The 22,485-nt window shown below is 42.1% G+C and overlaps 1 protein-coding gene across 1 annotated transcript in view; it reads right to left on the reverse strand.

Moving 5' to 3' along the window:
* The window catches only part of LOC126383460 (semaphorin-6D-like), a 481,075-nt gene that overhangs the window by 390,129 nt on the left and 68,461 nt on the right, over positions 1-22,485 (reverse strand). The window contains exon 2 of the mRNA XM_050033965.1: positions 610-751. The gene's annotated coding sequence lies outside the window, so the exon portion shown is untranslated. The remainder of the gene's footprint in view (positions 1-609; positions 752-22,485) is intronic.

The following is a 22,485-nucleotide window of genomic DNA, read 5'->3' on the forward strand; positions in this document are numbered from 1 at the left end:
TTTTGTTGTTTGATTACTGTTTTATCTTGTAACATCTGAAGCCTTTATGGATGTGATTTACTGATGAAATGTTACATTAAAAAATAATTATTTGGAAAATAAAAGATAAAAAACAAAAGGAAAATAATGTTTAACAACAATCCTTTAAAACGCCCTGAATGGTTCCTTATTTTACTCCTGAACACAAACCAAACACATGAATCTAAATCGGGCTGGTTTGTAGCTTATGATGGATTTTGTGGCTCATACAGTAAGAATTTCCAGGTTCGATAAATATTCGGGTATTTAAAAGGTTTATATTATATATAAATTAATGGACTGTATTATAATAACTTTTGAATGGGTTTTTGAATGCATTAAAGAAGTTTATAAGACAGCAAATGCTTAAATTGTCCTTAATCCACACAATTATTGCAATCCATTTGAGATTACTAATTAATGTCAGAATAAGATTACAAGTAGCCCTTAATTTGTATTTTAAAATGATGAAAAAACCTGCACAATGTGTTTCTCGAAAAAAGTAAAGAACAGAAAAAGAATTATCCCAAAAAATATAAAGAAACATTAAGATGCTGTTTTTAGTTTACAAAAAATAAAAATGACTCTTACCTTGAATCCAGGGCTGTCCAATCACTGCCAGTTTCACAGGAGAGCCAATCAGTGAGGGAGAAATGTCCCAATCCAGGAAGAGAAGAAGAGGTCCAGACTCCTAGTATTGTTCCAGTCCTGATTAAGTCCTCTGTTTATGTGTCTGCAAAGAAGAGAAGAAGAGCTGTTGTTAGGAGTGGCGCTAGTTGAGGAGGCAGGGACTCTCCTTGTAATCTTTATCCAGAGGCATTTTGGGACAGGTGCAGGTTTCTCTGAGAACTGGGACACAAAGAGATTGGACTACAACAGAATGGAAGATCAGGTTCAGATCTGAGTCTGAACACACACCGAGGAAAAGAAAGAGGAGGAGTGGACTGATCTGAGGATAGCTCAAACCACTGATACTGACATAAAAACTGTAAAAGTCTTAAAGTTAGCATCTAATATCAATTTTTCTAATACTGTTAACTCATTATTTCATTTCATTTAGTTTTCCCAGACACACTGAGGTTCAGGGTCCAAAACTAACTTTTTCTGGTAATTGAATTTTTTTACCAGCCAGGCAGATATTTTCCAGCCAACCAAATAATTAATAATTTAAAAGAAAAAAAGTCAAGTCACTTAATGCTGCCAGTGGATGAGACTGGGGGTGGCGGCGGGAGCAGCAGCAGCAGCAACAGTGTTGCCTCCCTAACTGGCTAGCCAGGGAGGCGGCAAGTCCGTGGTCTTGCCTGTGGTAAGAATAAAAGGAGATACACGTTGTGCTGGTGTTAACTTCACGGCAGCAGGATTTATTGTTGTGCTGGTGTTAACTTCACGGCAGCAGGATTTATTCTTCTTGTTTGCATGGAAATCCTAAACTTCAGGTATCAACATCTTAACAGAATCATGAAATCTATTGGCCTGAGCTTCAGTCCCACTGTTGTATCACATGGCCATTTTTATAGCATTGTCAACACAACAAATATTCACATATTCATCTGCTTTCCAACACTCAGTTGTTCAACACATACACATTAAGTAAATACATTTTTAATCAATAATCAGAGAACTTTTACCATGTTCTCTAATTCATATCTTTTTATCATCATGAACTAATAAATGAATTTGTTTTTAACAATTACTTTTTAACCAACACATTCTTCAAAATCATGTAATTACCCTTTTAACCTATAGGCTATCTCATCTTCTTTTATCCCTGTTGTCTCAAACCAATCATGAATAACATTATTTCCATAAACATATTTCCTCATAATAACTTTACATTCACTTGAGCAAGGACGCTGCATTTTGACTTCAGAATAGCATTTCCTGGTTTTGGCCATAACACACAAATATCCATTTGGCTACAGATAAAACCAGAAAAACACATATTGCATGAGAACAGATTCAGTAATAAAGTGCAAGTCGTCTTTCTTCACACACTACTATACAGGTCCGCTTAGCATTAGCCAGTTAGCATACACGGCCGTCTCTCAATTCACATCAAACTCTCTCTAAAACTCGTTACTTTGGCTCGTACGTACACGACTAATCCTCGAGTCACATGTTTAACTCTTCACACATGTCATGTACACCTGATTACATGTATGTTTACCAACCTGTGGTAAGAATAAAAGGAGATACACGTTGTGCTGGTGTTAACTTCACGGCAGCAGGATTTATTCTTCCTGTTTGCATGGAAATCCTATCCTACCACAAGCGCGATGCGTCATCTAGCGGCCTGAATGTGTCATAGCACTGTATTAGTGTGAATGCAAGTGAATGATGAAACTAATGAAAATAAATGAAAAGGGATAATAAAAAAAAATTATAGTAGGGGTGTCTGTTCTTCTCATCTATTTCCTCCAACTATTTCTACTTTTCCCCATTCTTTAACTGTTTCTTTTCCCACTTCTTTATCAGTTTCCAGCCCTCTACAACAGCAACATTAACTTCCGTCTCTTGGTAGCCGGTCGGTAAAATCTCAGCCTCAGCAGGTTCTTTTGCTTTAGTTTTTTGTTTTTTTGCGGGAGGCTCCGCAATACCTGGCCAGCATTGCCACATGATACTTTTTCTTACTTGTTCTTCTTCTATGGGGGTTCAGAGCATGGAGGTACATTAACAATAGGTTCATTCGAGATGAGCCAGGCCTGCGCAGATTCGATCACCGGCAATCGACGCACAATGCATGCCGGTTAGTTTTGTGTCCGACTTCATCCCGACTTGCTCTGATGTATTACAAAAGTGGACGGTGATAAAACCGTGAGAGCAAGGGCCGCAGTTTTTAGAGCCAGGCGCTGCAGTTGCTCTCCACCGACTGCACCGCCTGGCTCTCACCTGATCTAACAGCTGATTGGTTTAGATGTCAACTCAACAAGATGACGTTTTAGATAAACTTTTCATTTTTGTTGAATTTTAGAGTTTAAGATTGCATTTGTCTGATTTGAAGGTTTATTCTGTGAACAGGAAACATGTTGTGTGACTGATGGTGAAGTTTAGCTGTCAGAGACTAAATATATTCATCATAAACTATACAGAGTCTACTGTATATTAACACTGGACTTTTTTAATTATTGAAGTATGTAGCAACACAGAGACTTGAGGTCAGTGGGATGTGAGGATTCTTAAACTAACATCTGTGCAGATGTGAAGCCCTGACTGTATCTGATAACATCTGTGCAGATGTGAAGCCCTGACTGTATCTGACTGAGCCTTGTCTTGTATTTTTTTTCCTCTGAAAATATGAACCTTACAGTCAAACATAGTTTATTCAGCCTGTGTAGTTGAGGGGACAGGTCAAACTGATATGATGCTGATTTGATATGATGCTGATTTACAGGAGAATCCATGTCAAATGGAGGATAAACCATGAACATAAACTACAGTACATTACATACTACAATAAATTAATCTATCATAATTAAAACAACTGGAGACTGAGAACAAACTGATATAAGGGTCTGATCACTTTTTTAATGAACTGACATCATTCCAGACAGGATGTTAGTTTGTCTGTGACTTCCTGTACGGACTGAAGGCTGCTGGAAACTGTTGGGAAACCACGGCTTTTTGTCACCGCCCCCCGCTGCGGCCACCTGCTCTCGTCTACTTTCCAGGCAAGGCACAGTTCATCTCGAACGAGCCTATTAACAAAGTAGCGGAGTGAGAGAGTGGTACATCCTGTCAGCCGAGGGGTTTCCTACTGTATCTGTGCAGCCGAGCACCACAGCACCTCCACGGATTATCACATCCAGACGGTCCCGGTGTTTCCTCCGCAGGCTCCACTTCACTCAGCTTCACTCAGCTGCCCAACAAACCTGCTGCTTCTTCCCACTTTAACCTGAATAACAAACCGGGGCTTGGTGCTCTGGTTGGATTCAAACGGAGAGCCGGGGCTAGCTGGGAAGCTAGCGGAGGCTAACTGGCTGTGCCTCCCTTCGGTCATGCTGCGGCTAACGCTCCGCTAGCCTCACAGCTGCGCCTCGCCAAGGAGCCTAACAACAGCTATCCACCTCAGCGCACTGTGGTAACGTCATGACTGACGCACTTACGTGACCAAAGATCGTCTCTGCCTGAAATACACAATACTCTGCCAGGAAACCAGCCGATACCAGCATTGTTCTCCAGTAACAAAAAATGCATTTTTTCGCTGGTAAAAAAATAACTCGCCAGAGTGGCAAGTGGTCTTAAAAATTTACCAGCCAGAGACAAAATGTACCCGTAATTGGCGAGTGGCGAGTGTTAGTTTTGGACCCTGCTGAGGTTTAAACACCTAAACCATGGGGACAGTTTTTTCTTCAATTTCTGAGCTAAATCTGTCATTACTTTTCTGTCAGCTGCTGCAGGACAACAATTCTGTGTAGATATGCAGTTGTAGTAGGGATGGGTCACGATTTTCGATTTTCGAATAGTCGTTTTATTTTTGAAAAATCGATTTTTTAATGCGACTATTACTATTCGCCATCTTATTTCCCCCCCTTTATTTGACATGCAATTCAGCTCCTAACCGCACGAGGGCAGTCTAGGATTGCTACAGCGGTGTGAGATGCTCTTCTACAAACAGGAGAAACATGCAGAGACTACTACTCCGTGAGGAATGTCCGCAGTCATTTGGGCCTTTATAGTCGAGTGCACTTCCGCGTTGTTGTTTCCTGTAAAAATGTCCGTGAAAAATCCCCACGATGTGAAAAATACATGCCGAGCAGTCACTGGTGTGCGCGCACAGGGCTTGCGGACGTCCGCTTTGAGTCTGCGCGGACCTTCCGTTGAGTCCGTTCCGCCCGAGTATGTTCAGGCCTTTAAAGATGAATGGATCTCTGTGTGCGTGCGGGGGGGGGGATTATTCGAAAAATTGTTGAATACTTGCCATGATTTTCGAATAGTGTTTTTGCTTGTGTTGCCCATCCCTAAGTTGTAGTTAGGTGCTTAAGGTTCTGGACAGGTGTGTATACCTGGTGTTACACTGTGAGGACAAACACAAGCTTATTCACCTACATTGTGGGGGACGCACAAACCTGTCTCGACACAAAATTGTGGGGACTAATCTCCCATTTCAGACAGATAAGACTGAATACCTTTTTTCTTCATTTAGGGTTGATTATGTATGTTCAGATGGTTTACCTAGTGTTACATTGTGGGGACACACTAAAGTTTACGTACCTGTTTTGTGGGGATTTACAAACCTGTTTCTACACTACATTGTGAGGACCTGTCTCCTGATATGGACAAATGCAGCATGTTTTCTTCAAAATGTTGTTTTGTCAAAACCACTGAAATTAATAATCTAAGGAAGCCCTTGAGTCCTAAAAGAGATCATTTCTTTATCTTGTGCATCCAAATTCTTCTCATTTTGGCATGGTTTACTGAAACTATTGTACTAAATTACAGGTTAAACCTGATGACAGACAATTCAGTCCTTTTAGAAAACAAACTACTCCATCAGGGATTCCTCAAGGATTTTTTCAAACTGTGGGGGAGGGCTTGACGGTTCACTACACATCTGTCGCATAACTATATACACAACTATAGCCTAATCTAATGGCACAGTTTGCAGCCTGGCTGAGAGCACTTCATTTTTCTTGATTTTTTGAAAAAGAGCTCTAAGGCTCTGTTGTGCGGCCATCCCTTAACGGCGCCACTGGCCGCGCACATGTGAATTGTTGATGGTGACAACGTGTGTGTCGGCTTTGTCGAGTGTACCAAGTGCAGCACGATGCTGGTATATGACAGCAAAAAGACGGGGACCTCGACATTTAAGAGGCACATGACGAAGGCCATGGAAAGAAAGACGAGAGTCAGCCTTCAATGTCCATGTTTGTATCCTTAAAAAAAAATTCGGGTTTAAACCGGGCTCAGGCTCGCAATTACAGTTAAAGGGGCCGGGCTCGGACAGAACATGCCCGGGCTCGGGCGGGATTTTTTGGGCCCAATCTAAGCTCTACAGCTTATACACGGACCTGACGTCCCTTCAGAAAGCTGTTAATGAGAGTGTCACAGACTATGTTATTCACGCAGAGACTGCTATCACACCACTGAGGAACGCAGGAGAAATTTTAAGTGATGGCTTGTTAACTGCAATGATCATGAAGGGCCTGCCGGACTCATTTAAGGAGATGTTATCAGGCCCAGGTGCCTTTCCAGCTTTGCACCTGCTCAGCTGCTGCTGCACATCCACTGTGGTGAATGGAGGGTGTGCAGGTACATCCGGGGGGAGGGCAGTGAGCAGCTCCTGACATGTGGCAGAGTGGTCTTGGGTGTCAAACCGTGTGTAGAAGGAGTTCAGGGTGGCAGCAAAGGTGGTGGGATCTGTGATTGTGGAGTGAGCCTGGCTGGGTAATTGACCGGTGAGAATCTTTACTTTATGGAAAGCTTGTTTAGTGTTCATGGTGCTGAATTCCTGCTCCAGTCTGTCCTTGTATTTGTGTTTGGCCTTGATGATGTCAGTCTTTATTTGTCTGTTGAGTGAGTTGACAGCAGTCCAGTCCTTGCATTGAAAAGCTTTGTGCTTTTCCCTCAGGCTGTTTTTAATGTGGTAAGTGATCCAGGGTTTGGAGTTAGGATATCTCCTCACAGTTCTGATGGGGATGGTGCATGAGATACAGAAATTAATGTAGTCTGTGATCAGTGACACCCTGTGATCCAGATCGGCGCGGTGGATGTGTGGCTTCTTGCGTTTCAGCTCCGGTTTGTAGTGTGGCAGCAGGAAAACAACATTGTGATCGGAGTAGCCAAGTGGAGGGTGTGCGTGGGCGATAAACGCATCAGAAATGTTCCCATAACATAAGTCCAGAGTGTTGTGCTTCCTCGTGGGAATGTCCACGTACTGGTGGAAAGATGGCATGACACAGTCGAGTCTACAGCTGTTAAAATCACCCATAATGAACACCAGGGCATCGGGATATTTAGCCATCATATTGCTAGCACCCTCGGCTACCAACTCCGCTGCTGCCCCGGTGTTAGCACTTGGTGGGATGTAAACACAGCTGATTACAACAGTGGGGAATTCCCTCGGGAGGTGGAAGGGCCGCAGTGACAGCGTCAGCATCTCCACGTCAGGTGTACAGACTGTGCGGTGCACTTTGTTGTTTGTGCACCACTGTTTATCAACAAAGATGCAGACGCCTCCGCCTCTGTCCTTGCCGGACCGGCTGGTCCTGTCAGCCCGCAGGATGGGAAAGTTGTCAAGTCTGACCTCCGTGTCCGGGACATCCCCGTCGAGCCAGGTTTCTGTCAGGGCGATGATCCATGCATCTCTGAAGGCCCGCTCCACCCAGCATTTGGCATGCAATAGATCCATTTTATTCCGGAGGGAGCGTACATTTGCCAGTAAGATGGAGGGAAGAGGGGGTCTGAAGGGACACTTCCTCAGCCTGGTGCGTACATCTTCTCGCCTACCTCTTTTCCTCGGACAGATTTCTGGAGGAAGACTGACTGCTGGTTTTGCGTTATATATATATATACATATATATATATATATATATGTATATACTGTGTATGTGCTTGTCCATCTGTTTTGTTTGTTTGTTTTGTACAGTATAACATGCCTACACCTGTCATGCTAACAGTGTAAAGTCATATTTTTACGTCATGTTATGCTGTAAGATTAATAATAGAATAATAATAATGACCCCACAGAGGTTTATCATCCCTAAAAAAGTGAGAACACAGTTTTTTGATTTTAAAAGTCTTTTGTAGTCAAACTTTTGCAACACAAGCGTTTTTAAGAAATAAGTCTCATACATGTTTAATATAAATGCATATTGGACTTTAAAACAAAGCAGCAAACAGCTAAAACACTGACTGTATTGAAGTGAATGGGGAAAAAAAAAAACTTCTCTCAACAATACAGAGTCGATACAACTTTTAACACAAAAACAAACAAGCAAACAAATTCAGTGGATCATGTGACTCCTAATGTCTTGGTGGCAACTCCAAATCTTTCAAAATATTTGTTGCAATAAAAAAACTCAGGCTTTTATATATGAGACCAAATCACCCCCTTAAAGTTCTGTCCTCCAGATAAAGTTGTGACTTTATCCATTTCTTTACAAAAACAATCCTGAGTATTTCTTACAGTATCTGTGTTTCCTCACTGCCTGCCACTCAAAAGTTACTTTGCCTCAGAAGATTCAGTATGAAATGTTCTGATGGCTGGAAGATGACTGTGTTGATGGATTTTATGTATTCCTACTGCATGATCTGTGCGCCTCAGAAGCACTTTGAAGTCAAGAACATGCAGAAGAGCAGAAAATCCATCACATCAAGAGAAGAATCAAACAACAGCATTTCTCAAAATTCAGGCCAAACTGTTCGGACACTTCAAGTTAAAAAGTTGTGCAGCTCCAGTTTTCAGTGTTTTAGTCTCTGAGCCGATGTGGTTAATTTACCTCTCTGGGTAAACGAACGAGTAGCAATTTGAACATCACATCGTAAAAGGGAAGTAAATGAGCAGCAGATGAGCTCAGACTGCTGAGAGAGAGAGAACTGCTTGAAAGAGGACATAAAATCATTGGACTATGGGACAAAAACACAGTAGCTCAAACTGCAGATGTTCATGTTGGACTGAGACAACTCAGGGTCTGATTTTCTTCATAATCCTCTCATTTCTACATTTCAAATATATTTCACTACTTTCAAATAACTTGCATTATCTTTCACACTTTCTTTTTGCCACAAACCAGACATTTGTTTTCTGGCTCTCAGCTCTAATTAGCTGCTTAATTCGAAAATGAAGACTTTACTGTTTGTTTCCCTGCAGAACATCACAGCTTGCAGCGGTTTGAACTGGAGAGCCAGACAGAGTCAAGTCTGAGAAACATGTTATTTCCTGTGCCTCTGTCAGCCTGCCACAAATAAAAAAATAAAATACATAAAGCTGACGGCACACTGATAACCAGTAGTGATTCATCCAACAACTTGTAAGCAAAGAAACACTAATTTCCTCTTTGGGATCCCTTCAACTCAGAGAAAAGAAAGAAAAGAAAAAAAGCTGTGCAGATTTAAGAGGCAGCGTGACTGCATTTGAAGTCAGACACAAATTTACACATCTGCAAGAGTTCAAATGTCTCAACTTGAGCAAAAAAATTTAGGGCTTTGAGGGACTAATTCTTCAACAAACAGACAGAGGAGAGAGGAGTGAGACTGGAGGAAAAAAACAGAGAGAAGTGAGGTCTCTGCTGAGAACAAACACACTTTGTCCTGAGGAGAACATCAATATCTGAACAAAAGTTCTTGAGACATTCCAGTGGGACTTCAGTTGTGGACCAAGCAACAGACAAATGAAGTTCGCTGTTAGGATGGCTAAAAAGAAAAGATGTGGGTCCGTGCTCAGTCACAAAGTTTGCTATCAAAGTATCCCTCCTGCTGACCACAGAGCAGCTACAAAGCTTCCAAAGTCGTACCCAAGCGGCAATCTTCAAGGCTAACTGAATGTCCGCTTGAGGCCAGCTCTAAGAGCGAGTCAAGCCCCATACACCCCCAGGTTAAAATGTCCAATATACTAACTTCCAAGTTTACAGCCTGGTACAAAAAACGGCTTTGGTCTCTGTAGTTAATTTCATCATTCATGACAATTGTACAGGGTTTTTTGTTTGTTTTGTTTTTTTCATAACTCACCTGCTTAAAGCAACTCTTACCTTTCTTGCATTTCACACAGCACTAAGAAAAAAATTTAACATGCACAACTCCCGTCTCCCTCCAAAGTCACATCCCCCTCTTCCTGCAACTCCACCTCCCTCCAAAGGCCTACTCTCCCCTCCTCCATTACTTCCTCATTACATCTATGATAGGTGTAGGCGTTGGCATGGTAACGTTAGATACATGGAAGAGTAGAGCGAGTATAACGTTACAACCAAGACAGTCAAACGCAACCCCGGAGTTTTAAAACTCAACTGGAGTCAGTGATGATTGATGAGTTTTAGAATAAGGTTACAGTGCTAACGTTAGATAGTAGCGTTAACGTTACTTGTAAGTGGAAATGCACAAGGAAGATAACGTTAATGTTTCAGAGGTTATGCTACAGTAGTCTAACGTTAGCCATTAGCAACTGGATGCTGTGTAGTCATATATAACGTTATGAATTGAACTGAACTTCTTTGTCATTTTTATATGCAGCACAAAAACAAAATGACATTTCGCATACCCCAAGCAAAAAGAAACAAAACAGGGTCGACATTTCACAGTCAAAAACTCCATATCCTCAGAAGGCCAGAAGGCCGCTGGGAACAGCTGGTTTGATGGGGTTAGCGGTTAGCCTAGAGATTACCCCTCTATGTTTTCCCCACTTCCGCGTCCTGTCACAGCGCTGCCGGCGTCTCCCCGTCGGGACAGCTCCAGACGAAACCACAGTCATCTCAGGGCTAGCTTGACGTAGCAGATGTTACGCGAGCAGTTACGTCTGTCGGAGGCCTCCACGTGGGAAAGACAACTTGAAAGACTGCAAGAAACCGGTTTATCAGTGCACCTCCTATCCTACACCAACCGTCTACAACAATACAAAGATGCACTCAATGCTGCCCGGTCCACCCACTAGTCTCACCCCATCCACTCTGGTTCCGACAACTCCAAGGCTCTGTTCTTCACCATAAACTCCCTCCTCAAACCACATGACATCACCTCCTCATCATTCACCACTGAAAAGTGCCAATCCTTCTTAACATACGTCCAAACAAAAATAAACACCATCTACAGTAACCTCAATACCTCCAGGATCCCTCCCATCTCCCCACCTGCCTCACCACCCATCACCATTCAGCCCCTGTCCCACTTCTCTCCAGTATCCTCAGCACAGTTAACAACCATCATGACCAGAATAAAAACCTCCACCTGCACTCTGGATCCCATACCGTCCAAACTCATTAAGGACTGCCTCCCTGTCATCTCCCCACTCATTACTGGTATTATTAACGCCTCCTTCAGCTGTGGTTCCGTCCTCCAAACCCTCAAACTGGCTGCCATCACACCAATCATCAAAAAACCCGGTTTAAACCCTGACAATCCAAGTAACTTCTGCCCCATCTCCAATCTCCCCTTCCTGTCAAAAATCCTGTTGCCTCACAACTCAGAACCCACCTCACCTCCTGTTCGAATCTTTCCAATCCGGTTTCCGTTCAAAACATAGCACTGAAACAGCCCTCCTGAAAGTCACCAACGACCTCCTCCTCTCCTTAGACTCCAGACACCTCAACATTCTCATCATTCTCATTCTCACAGCAGCCTTCGACACCATCAATCACTCCATCCTGCTCTCTCTCCACATCACCGGTACAGCACTCTCCTGGATTCACTCCTACCTCACCAACCGACACCAGTTCATCAGTATAAACAACTGCACCTCCCCACTGCTCCCCTGTCCCAAGGTGTCCCCCAGGGGTCGGTGCTTGGTCCCCTCTTCTTCATCCTCTACGTGCTGCCCCTTGGCAAGATCATCAGTCGTCACAGCCTCCAGTTCCACTGCTACGCCGACGACATCCAACTGTACATCTCCACCAAAGCCATCACCAACACCACCCACTCCACACTCACCAACTGTCTCACTGAAATAAAATCATGGATGCAAACAAACTATCTCCAACTGAACAGTGACAAATCGGACATAATCATCATTGACCCCACATCCCCGCACCAAAGCCACCCACAATCTCTGTCTCACTTTCGATAACTGAACTCTGTCTCCCTCACCACACACCCGCAACCTAGGAATCACCTTCAACAGCCAGCTAAGGTTTGACCACCACATCAATCACATCACCAGGACTGCCTTCTTCCACCTCAAGAACATCACCCGTCTCCGCCCCTCACTCACCTTCTCTGCTGCAGAAACCCTCATCAGTCACCTAGTCTACATATGGTCGCTTCTGGCTCCAAAAATCCAAAATTGTGTTGGCCAAACACTGGGCTCAAACTGGTAGTCCACAAACCAATGCGTGACCTCACAGTAGCTTTGTCTATTATTTTATAGTCTGTGGTCGTACCAAAGCTACTTCCAGTAATCAGTCAGTGTTCAAGCTGCCTGCTTCAGTGGAAAATTGGCCTGGGATTGTTTGGTGTAGGTAAAGGTTAATGGGTTAAGAATTGTTTTCATGTTTGATAAGACTGTTAATTTAAGAAAACATTAAAGATGGTGGTCATGAATTTGTCATAGGTACTTTGATTGTTCAGTCTTCTCCACTCACCACCTTCACTTCAGCTCAAACACAGACTAATTTACAGATGCACTCATTCACCAACTCACTGATTCACTTTGTTTCAATTTGTCACTGATGAACTTTCTCACAGTTGGGGACTCAGAGACAAAATACAGCGCCAGTAAATAAAGCAAGAGAAATGCTACTCTGTGTGATCTGAATGTGCAGCATTCTGATTCATTTAAAATCACATCTGACACATTTCTGCACGCCGTTACCCAGCAGTCCCTGCAGCGCCGCTCTGACATGTGAACACGCAGAGTGAACGGGGTCAGCTCATTAACAGCCTGAACACCACCTCATGTTCTCATGCTGGAACTCGAGATGAGACCAAATTTATTTGCCTCCATCAACACACACACACACACACACACACACACACACACACACACACACACACACACACACACATACACACACACACACACACACACACACACAGCTTCCTGGTGACTTTCTGATTGGAAAAACTGGATAAATCTGGTCTGAAGTCAGCAGCAATGTGTTTTATAATCATGTCACAGCAGTTTATTTATTGCTGCAGGTTCTTCAGAGATCTGTACAGAAACTTGTTGGGCCCAGGAGCTGACTGCACAACTTGTATCATGACTGTTTTTCACAGACACATTTTTGGTGATCTGAGACTAAAACCCCTGATGCCAGGAGGTCACAGTACTCAGGATAAAACCAGCAGCTGATGTTTCCTTTTTGTTTGTGGTCAAACTATTGGGTAGGGCTGCAAAATTAATTTAAATATTATTGAAATCGCAATATGGCCAAGTGTAATATCCAAATCGCAACAGCTGTAATTTCTTCATAAAAATAAACATGTGTCACAACATAACATGAACAAGGTTTCAACACATTTTTACCAATGAATTTTCAAAACTTTCGTTTAAATTGGGTAGTCTTATAAAGCAATACCATTACATTGTGTTATTTCCAAACCATTTCCAGGCCTGGACAACAGTTTTTCTAATTTCTTAACTTTTCCAGGAATTTCATGACTGTGAGAATCCTGCATTAAGCATTGTGGTGCTACAGAGATGCCCCGGCCTACCAATCGTACTCCAGATCTAAGGGAAGATGCTTGTTTGGCACAGACCCCAGCAAAAATAACATAACTATAATTTTATGTATTTTATATCATATTTTTAGAGAAAATAAAAATTCAAAAATTACAGTTCCTACTACTTGCATATCGCAATATTGCAATAAAAAAACTGACAATATGACTTTTGTTTGCATTTTGTGCAGCCCTACTATTTGGATCATATATTAATCCTCCTTTATTAAACATATAACTTGAGTTTGAACATTTTAATTTGAGTAAAAGCTCATTCTGACATGATTTACATTTAAACAGCAGTCCTGGGAGGAACTGGTGATATGTAGACAGCGATGAAGAAAAACCAGTCAAAAATAATAAAAACTGAGGGAAAAACTGAGAAGAGATGAGCACAGACTCCAATTATTAAAAGTGAACTCTCCCTCAGTGAGACTCCGGCAGCAAACGGCTCGATGAAGCAATAAGGAGCCGCCCATCAGAGCAGGATATTATGTGTACAAATTAAGCTATTATCTAACTGTAGTCCAGGTAAGTCACTCAACTTCCTGCTCTCTACACTTCTCCAGGCCTCCTGAGGCGGTTGGATGGTGGGGCGTCAGTCATATCACGGCAGAGAGCTCGGAGGGACACGGCGCTCTGCTGCAGCTGTCAGTGGAAATAAAACAGAAGTGAGTCTGGGAGCCTTTGGGTGGCGGGGATGAGAGTGGTGTTATGGGTAACAGCGGCTGGCAGGTTTGAGCAAATGAGGTAAAAACAGCTTCAGAGAGGAGGAGAGGGGTTTAAGACTGAAATTGAGGAAGCTGAGCAGCCAGGGAGAAAATTAAAGAAGCAGAGAAATAAGGGAACAACTGAAGAAAATAATAAAAGAGATGCAGATACAGCCACGTGGAGTGTGTGACTGTGTGTCATATTCCTGCTTCATGCAAACTCGCTGGTTGAATCAGATTTGATTGTGATTTGATTGCAGCAGGGGAAATAGGATGTTCGACTCCTCCACCTGTGTATTCGTTCTGACAGAGACTTCTTGCTTTACATAGAAACATCCTGCTAGACGCAAAACAAAATCAAACTGTGGACAGAGGCGGTCCCACACTAATTATAAAACAGGAGTACATTACATTTTTAATGATTTTATTCAGCAGAAACAAAACTCAGTCTCCCACAAGTAAAAATAACTGATTAAAGCAGAGAGAAGAAGGACTGAAAAGAGAACTTCACAGCCCTCAGGAGCTCTTATTTTTACAGTTTTTAACATGGGTTTTGGTGTCACCTGGCAGCAAGCTACAACACAGGACTTAAAATTAATCATGTTTTTAGAGAACACTGGATATGTACTGTATATATGTTTTATTATGATCAATAGAACAAAAGGTTGTAGTTATGAAAATTTTGCAGTAGTGGACATTAAAACCTGCAGGACTTTTGGAGAAACTGATGCAATCAGCTGCAGATTCCTGTTCAAGCTGCGAGAGCTGGGTGACTTTGGAACCACAGTGCCCAAACAATCCCTTTGGAAATTTCCTGAAAAGTTGCATGTAGTTTGGGCCTAATTATAAAGAAAAGGGACACAGTGCACTGTTTCTTTTGAGGGTGCTTTCACACCTGTCCTGTTTGGTTTGGTCAGGGCAGGTGTGAACACAGCAATCGCACTCTGGTGCGCACCAAAACAACTGGACCAAGGCCCTCTTGTAGAGGTGGTACTGGTCCGGTTACAAATGAACTCTGGTGTGGTTGGTTTGTGGTGATAACATGTTCTGACCTCAGTCCAAACTAACTGCAGTCACATTACGCATTGTTTGGGTTAAACATGAGCATGTTACAGTCCTGGAGGATTATTAATTTGCACCTCCTTCTGTACTGCCTTAATATGCACATTTGGCTCATCCAATGCATTAAAACATTGTTTTCTAGTTGAGGCCGCGCCTTGTTTTCAAACTGTATGGTTTGCCTTAAATGTACAATGCAAGCAATAAAGTACACGATGACCAGCGCTAAAATCACCCTGCTTAGTTGTCCCTCCATTGAGACATTAGAAAGTGTTGCATTTATGTTTCAACTGTACTCTTCTTCAACGTTTTGTTTACTTCCTGGATTTTTCCCGCATGGAAATTTTGACCATTCAAGAGCAGCTTTATCACGCAAGGCATTTGATCTGGTCTGCTTGTAAATGCTGCGGTGAGAACACGAACCAACTGTAGGCAATTATGCAACTTTGTAACAAAATGAGTCCCTGATTCGGACCAAAGCAAGACAACTCTAGATCTGAAAGCACCCTAAGTTTTCAACAGCTAATAATAGCTAGATAGATAGCTAGATAGCTAGATAGATAGATATTGTCCTTTCGGAAATTTTTCTTGTGTCGGTGAAAAGGGAGCTTAGCCAGAAAGCGAAGCTCTCGATTTACAGGTCGATCTACGTTCCAACCCTCACCTATGGTCACGAGCTCTGGGTAGTGACCGAAAGAACGAGATCGCAAGTACAAGCGGCCGAAATGAGTTTTCTCTGCAGGGTGGCTGGGCTCAGCCTTAGAGATAGGGTGAGGAGCTTGGACATCCGGGAGGGACTCGCCAGTTGAGGTGGTTCGGGCATCTGGTAAGGATGCCTTCCGGACGCCTCCCTTGGGAGGTGTTTCTGGCATGTCCAACTGGGAGGAGACCTCGGGGCCGCCCCAGGACATGCTGGAGGGATTACATCGCCCGGCTGGCCTGGGAACGCCTCGGGGTTCCCTCGGAAGAGCTGACGGAAGTGGCTGGGGAGAAGACTGTCTAGGCTTCTTTGCTGAGGCTGCTGCCCCCACGACCCGGACCTGGATAAGCGGAGGACGACGACGACGACGACGACGACGAGTACATAGACACAAGACAATAAAATATTAAAAATGCAAACCAACCAAAACAGAGCAAACTAACAAAAAAAGATGATTATTACTAAATAGAATAAAAAGACAGTAAATAAATAAATGAAATAAAAATAAAAATAACAATGAACAGGAGAGATAAAACAAGGTAAAAACCAATGGTTAAAAAATCAAGGCTGTAATGTTACTCCACATTAAAAGCCAGATTAAAAAGATAGGTCTTTAATTAACGTTTCAAAATACCAAAAGAGCTCGCCATTCTAATATCCAGAGGTAGCAAATTCCACAGTTTAGGGGTGTAAAAATAGAAAGTGCTCTCACCAGTACTTTTATGGGACACATGAGGAACATTTGAAAGTAAAGAAGTGGAGGCCCTAAGTGATCTGGCTGAAACATAAAATGATAGATACTAACTGTAGTTTGTTATTGATTTTTGGGTAGCCCAATGAAAGGGAATTGCAGTAGTCTAAAAGGCTGGTAATAAAAGCGTGAGTGAATATTTCAGCATTTTTCTGGGTTAAAAAGACCTTGACATTGACAATGTTCCGATGATGAAAAAAAGATGTTTTGATGACCCTGTTAAAATAAGGATTAATTATTTATTATTAATTATTTTTTTGGGGCTTTTTAGCCTTTAATAGATAGGACAGACAAGCTCGAAAGGGGGAGAGAGAGAGGGAGTGACATGCAGCAAAGGGCCACAGGCTGGAGTCGAACCTGGGCTGCTGCGGCAACAGCCTTGTACATGGGGCGCCTGCTCTACCACTAAGCCACCGGCGCCCCAGTAATATTAGTTTTAATGTGTTTGCTAAGGCCACCAAACATTTAGTGCAGTTTTTTCTCTTGCTCCTTTTTGTCCAATTCAAAGAATCTTAGTTTTTTCTTCATTTAGCTTAAAAAAGTTTTTACCCATCCACACATTTATGTCAGTGAGCATCCAGTGCATCAGGGGCATTTGGTGTGATGAGGATGTATAATTGTGTGTCATCAGCATAAAAATGGTAATTAAAGGGAAACTAATGTTTTTTTCAACCTGAGCCCTATTTTCCGATCTACTTTTGTCTAAATGAGTGATAGGATGTTCAATATGTGACATTTCTCCAGTACGAAGCTAGGGCTGACCTGCCTGCAGCCCGTGAGCGCACACTATATTAAATAATAGAGCACTCAGACAGCGTCAAACAACATCAAAATACGTCCACTAAAAGTGCATTTTTTTCACACAGATAGGCTCGGATTTTTAGTATAATTATCCAACAACATAACACAAAGGAGAAATGAACGTCTGTGTTTACCTTTAGTTGGATTCGGACATGTTCCTCTGCCTGTTGCAATTTTAGTATATGTGCTACTGAAGTAACACTGCTCCCTCTCTCTCCTCATCTCCTCTTCAGTTTCAATCAGCTCTGCATCTGTTTACTTCCGTGTGTTCAAATAAATACGGGCGGTCATCAAATTCAAATAGCTCCTCCAGATCCAGTTGGTCAAAATCGGGTAAAAATTCGGACATGTTTGTTGTAGCAAGTCAAAACACTCACCCAGAGAGCGAAAGTCTGGCTCTGAAATCTCACGTCTCGTGAGATTTGAGTTGTTGCAGGAAGTTACCGCTGGAGTGACCTTACAAACGCAAGGAGTTACTCTGTTTGTTCCAGTTCCCAAGACAAACTGCCCCAAAATACTGAATGATTTTAGGCCTATTGCACTGACATCTATTGTGATGAAAACTTTTGAAAAACTAGTGAGGTCTTAAATATTAAAGAAGACAGAGTCTGATATTGATCCACTGCAGTTTGCCTATAGGCCACATAGAGGTGTTGAGGACGCCACAGTCACTTTGACGAAACATGCTTTTTAAACATTTGGAAGGAAAAGGAACACATGCTCGGCTTTTATTCGTAGATTTCTCATCAGCTTTTAATACAATCCAACCCCACATCTTAACAGAAAGGCTTTTAGAGCAATTTGGTTTGAGTAAAAATCTTATTGGCTGGGTTTTAGATTTCTTTACTAATAGGACAGGAGAGTGCGAGTCAATGGAGTACTGTCTGACCAGATATGTTCCTCCACTGGGTCCCCTCAGGGTTGTGTGTTGTCCCCTCTCCTGTTCATCCTTTATATAAACATGTGCCGCAGCAGCAGGGAAGACAGATTTATTTTAAAGTATGCAGATGATTCTGTCATTGTAAGCCTGCTAAAAGAAAATGAAACAGGCCATGGTCCAGTTGCCCAGGATTTTATAGAATGGTGTGATAGGTCCTTTTTACAGATGAATATTTCAAAAACAGAAGACATGCAAATTGACTTTGTAAAACTCTCCAGGGCTCAGGAACCCACCGTCATAAAGGGTCAGACAGTGGAGTGGGTAGAAAAGTACAAATACCTTGGCACCATTATTGACAATAAGCTAAACTTTGAAGCAAATTGTGAAGCTGTGTACAAGTTGGGGAACCAGTGTTTATACTGTTTGAGGAAACTGTCCTCCTTTCATATTGACAGTACACTGTTAATCCTATTCTACCACTCTTTTATTGAGTCCATTCTATCCTTTAGCCTAGTGTCTTGGTTCAGCAACCTATCCCTAAAAAATAAGAACTCCCTGAACCAAATTGTGAGGTGGGCTAGTAGGCTGATAGGACAGCCACAGCTGAACCTCAAATTCTTATACACCAAGCAGTTACAGAGGCTAGCTGGGTCCATTCTAGAAGATGGCTCCCACCCACTATACGGCGAATTTCAGCCCCTGCCATCAGGTCACAGATACAAAGTGCCTGTCTGCAAAACTAAACGATATAGGGACAGCTTTGTGCCCGCGGCCATTAGAATGTTAAACAAAACATAGTAATCTTTTATGGACTAAACTTTAATTTATTGACTGTACAGCCTTTTTATTCTATTTATTCTTTTTTTCTTTTTGTATCTGCCATGATGGTTTTTACTGTTTTTTTTTTTTTATTATATGAATATGATTTTTGTATATTTGTACCTGTCTCTTAGTCTGAAGCACTGTTGTCACTGTGTTGTCACTGTCATGTCACTGTCTTATATCTTTGTCCTAAGTGTTATCTGTGTGAAAGCAGCCGACTCACCTAACCTAACTGCAAACCAAATCTACCCTCAGGTACTAATAAAGTTACCTTACCTTACCTTACCCCTGCACATGGGGAATCCGCTCCATCTACTAAGCCACCAAGGCCCCATGGAATGCTTAGATGATAATCCATTCTGATTTATGCCCAGGGAAAACCACAACAATGGGCAAAAGTCTTTTCAGAGCCAGAGTTACTTGTGATGTGTTCAGTGTCTCTGATGTTATTAAGAAAACTGCCACTGCCGAAGAATCAAAGGGCAATGCATAAAATTTGCTCTGATGATAATGGAACAGATTGTTAGATAAATGATGGAGTTTGACGTGAAATTGTATCTTTCATATAGACACTCCTCTGGGGAGAAATCCAAACGGGGTCTAATCACCCTCTCCTTACACAACAGCACAACATCCACGACTTAATTCACAAAAGGAAACGCAATGTTTCTCCTTCCTGCTTTTTGCCCAAACTTGATATCAGTAATCGTAAGATGCAACAATAATTTGGTTTTCCTGCCGGACTCTTCCTGCTGACCCATTCTGGAGTTTTCTGGTGGTGCCCCAGGTACACTCCCCCTTGACTTTATTATTATTATTAGTAAACATTATCTAATTATTCGTATTGTTGGTAACAGGGTAATGGCAGGATTAGTTTTAATATACTTTTTCCCCTTTTTTTCCATCCTTTCACTTGTCAAACTTGTATAGAAACACAGACACACACGCAAACGCACACCACAGCCAACATCACCTTGTCCCCTTATCCCCTGACAACACTTCATTTACTGGCATGTATTCACTTTTGTATTCACCATTCTTTTTCTTCTTTTTTTTAGTGTTTTGTATTGTTTGCAATAAAAAGAAAAATACAGAAAGGAAAGGGAAAGCAAACTGACTGTAACACAAAAAAATGCAAAAGGTGCATGTGAAATAGCAATGGGCAAATGATTAAAATTCATTATTCGATCATAAAAAAAATTAAAATTAAATTAAAAAATCCTTAACAATCAATCATCGATAATCGAAAATTGATGCCCATCCCTAATGTAAAAGACCCACAGACCCTGCTTATGCATAGGGCCCAGTATTTGGTGCTACGCCCCCTGACCACTGCAGACCACTGTTCAAGACCAGCAAACAACAACGCTGTCTTTTAGCAGGTCATCGCTGTGTTTCCAGCAGCATTTTGTAGCAACCTGTCACTGTTTATCCAGTGAGGACTGTGCCCCCTACAACTAGGTATTTAAGCCCAAACGTAATCTTTTACTAACCATAACCACAGTGCTGTTAAAACGTAACGTTTCGATGCATGCATTACATGACATGCAACGTATTCATGGTTTGCAGAAATATGTATTGCCAAATTTTTTTCTGGTGATTTGATTTAGGTATTAATAAACTCAATACAGTCTAACTAAAGATTGTAGGTTTTGCTCAGTCAAATGAATCTACATGAAAAGTAATCACATTAACGTGATTTCTGGTTGTTATATTTAATGTAACAAGCATAGTAATTGAATATTTTCCTCACATTATCTATTATTACTTCTCAGCCTACTGCTCATACAGCAGATGTCTCAAGAAAAGTTTACCATACCGTCACACTTCCTGTTTAATGGAAATAAAACCCCAGTACATAGAAACAGTCCTCTGCAGGATCCGTCAGACTGAGTCTAATCCGGAACATGAGAGGCATGAGGATCCAGCAGGGTTCCACTCTGCAGCCTCCTCGGGTTAATAAGTGTAAATCTGCTGCAGCTTCCTGCAGGAAAACTGTCAGATCCGTCGCCTCATGCAGATTTACTGGAGCAGTGTTAAACCCTTGGCGGGTTAACAAGCTCTGCACGCGCTCAGAACACACTCCACATACTGCAGCTTTAAATCTGACTGCTGACCTTCAGCACGTATCACACGTTCCCGTCTCTCACCTCACACAGACACTTCCTATGTAGAGAGGGATGATACTGCTGAATGGAAATCATTTGGACCTGCTGTGAGGAGGAAGATGTGAGAACTAACTGTTAATGAAGAAGGAAATATCTCTGTCAGCTGACTCAAGCAGCTCGTTGTGTCTGCAGATTCATTCACTAACAATCTCATCATGCAGGTTGATGTGACTCAGTTTTATATCTAGTCTGTTAGTCTGCACTCCCCAACTCTCAAAAATCACTTCACTTGAAGGAGCAATAGTGGATTTAGTAAAGACATTTACTACTATTCTACTATTATACTGTATGCTGCTGTTATAGTAAAAAAATACGGGCGCACGTATGTAAATTAACAGTCCCTTTATTCCAAAAGTTCTAAAGTAAGCAAGGGAAGAACATTTAATAAAGCCCTGGAGGGTGGGAGTGGATGAACCCGGTTAAAGAGTACCCGCCCGGACGGGACGCTCTAAAACTAAAGCAAGCGCGCCCACAAGGAGGCAGGGATCATTTTATTGGTCAACAATAAACCTGGCGCTCTATTGGTTGGGGGATTTTGACAGGGTTGTTACACAAAAAAATCCAAGAGCAGGGCAGAAATCTGAGAGCAGAAATTCCACAAGCGCACAGAAGCAGTTTGAGCGTGAGGAGAACAGCTGAAGCTGGAGCAGGAAATCTGTGCAAGCAACATTGTATCTGAGTGCGAGTACACAGTTTGAGCAGAAACAGAGTAGATCTAAGCGCAAGCAGAGGCTATTTGGGTACGAGGGCAGGGTTTGAGGGACAATATTACAAAATCAACTTGAAATAAATAAATAATGCTCTCAAACTGATATACCCCTCTCTTGAATAAAGATAGGAAAAAAGCTCCATACAAATTCTACTGAGTTTATTTTTGGGTCCAGGTAGGCGATGGTGCCAAATCTGAAGAAAATTCCTCAGGCCTTCTTGAGATACGACATTCACAAGAGTGGGACGGACGCAAGGTCACAGTCATAATTAGCAAATGAATTCTTGAGTTATGGCCAAAAACATGTTTTGTGAGGTCATAGTGACCTCTGACTTTCAAAGACCACCAAATTCTAGTCAGTTTATTCTTCAGTCAAGTTTGTGTCAAATTTAAAGACATTCCACAAAGGGGTTCATAAGAATAAGACAGACAAGGTCACAGTGACCTCTGACCATCAAAATCTAATCACTTCATCACTAAGTCCAAATGGACTTTTGTGCCAAAGTTGAAGAAATTTCCTTTGGGTGTTATTGAGATGTTGTTACAAGGATGGGATGGACGGACA

The sequence above is a fragment of the Epinephelus moara genome, chromosome 22 (genome assembly GCF_006386435.1).
Source record: "Epinephelus moara isolate mb chromosome 22, YSFRI_EMoa_1.0, whole genome shotgun sequence".
Lineage (NCBI taxonomy): Eukaryota > Metazoa > Chordata > Actinopteri > Perciformes > Serranidae > Epinephelus > Epinephelus moara.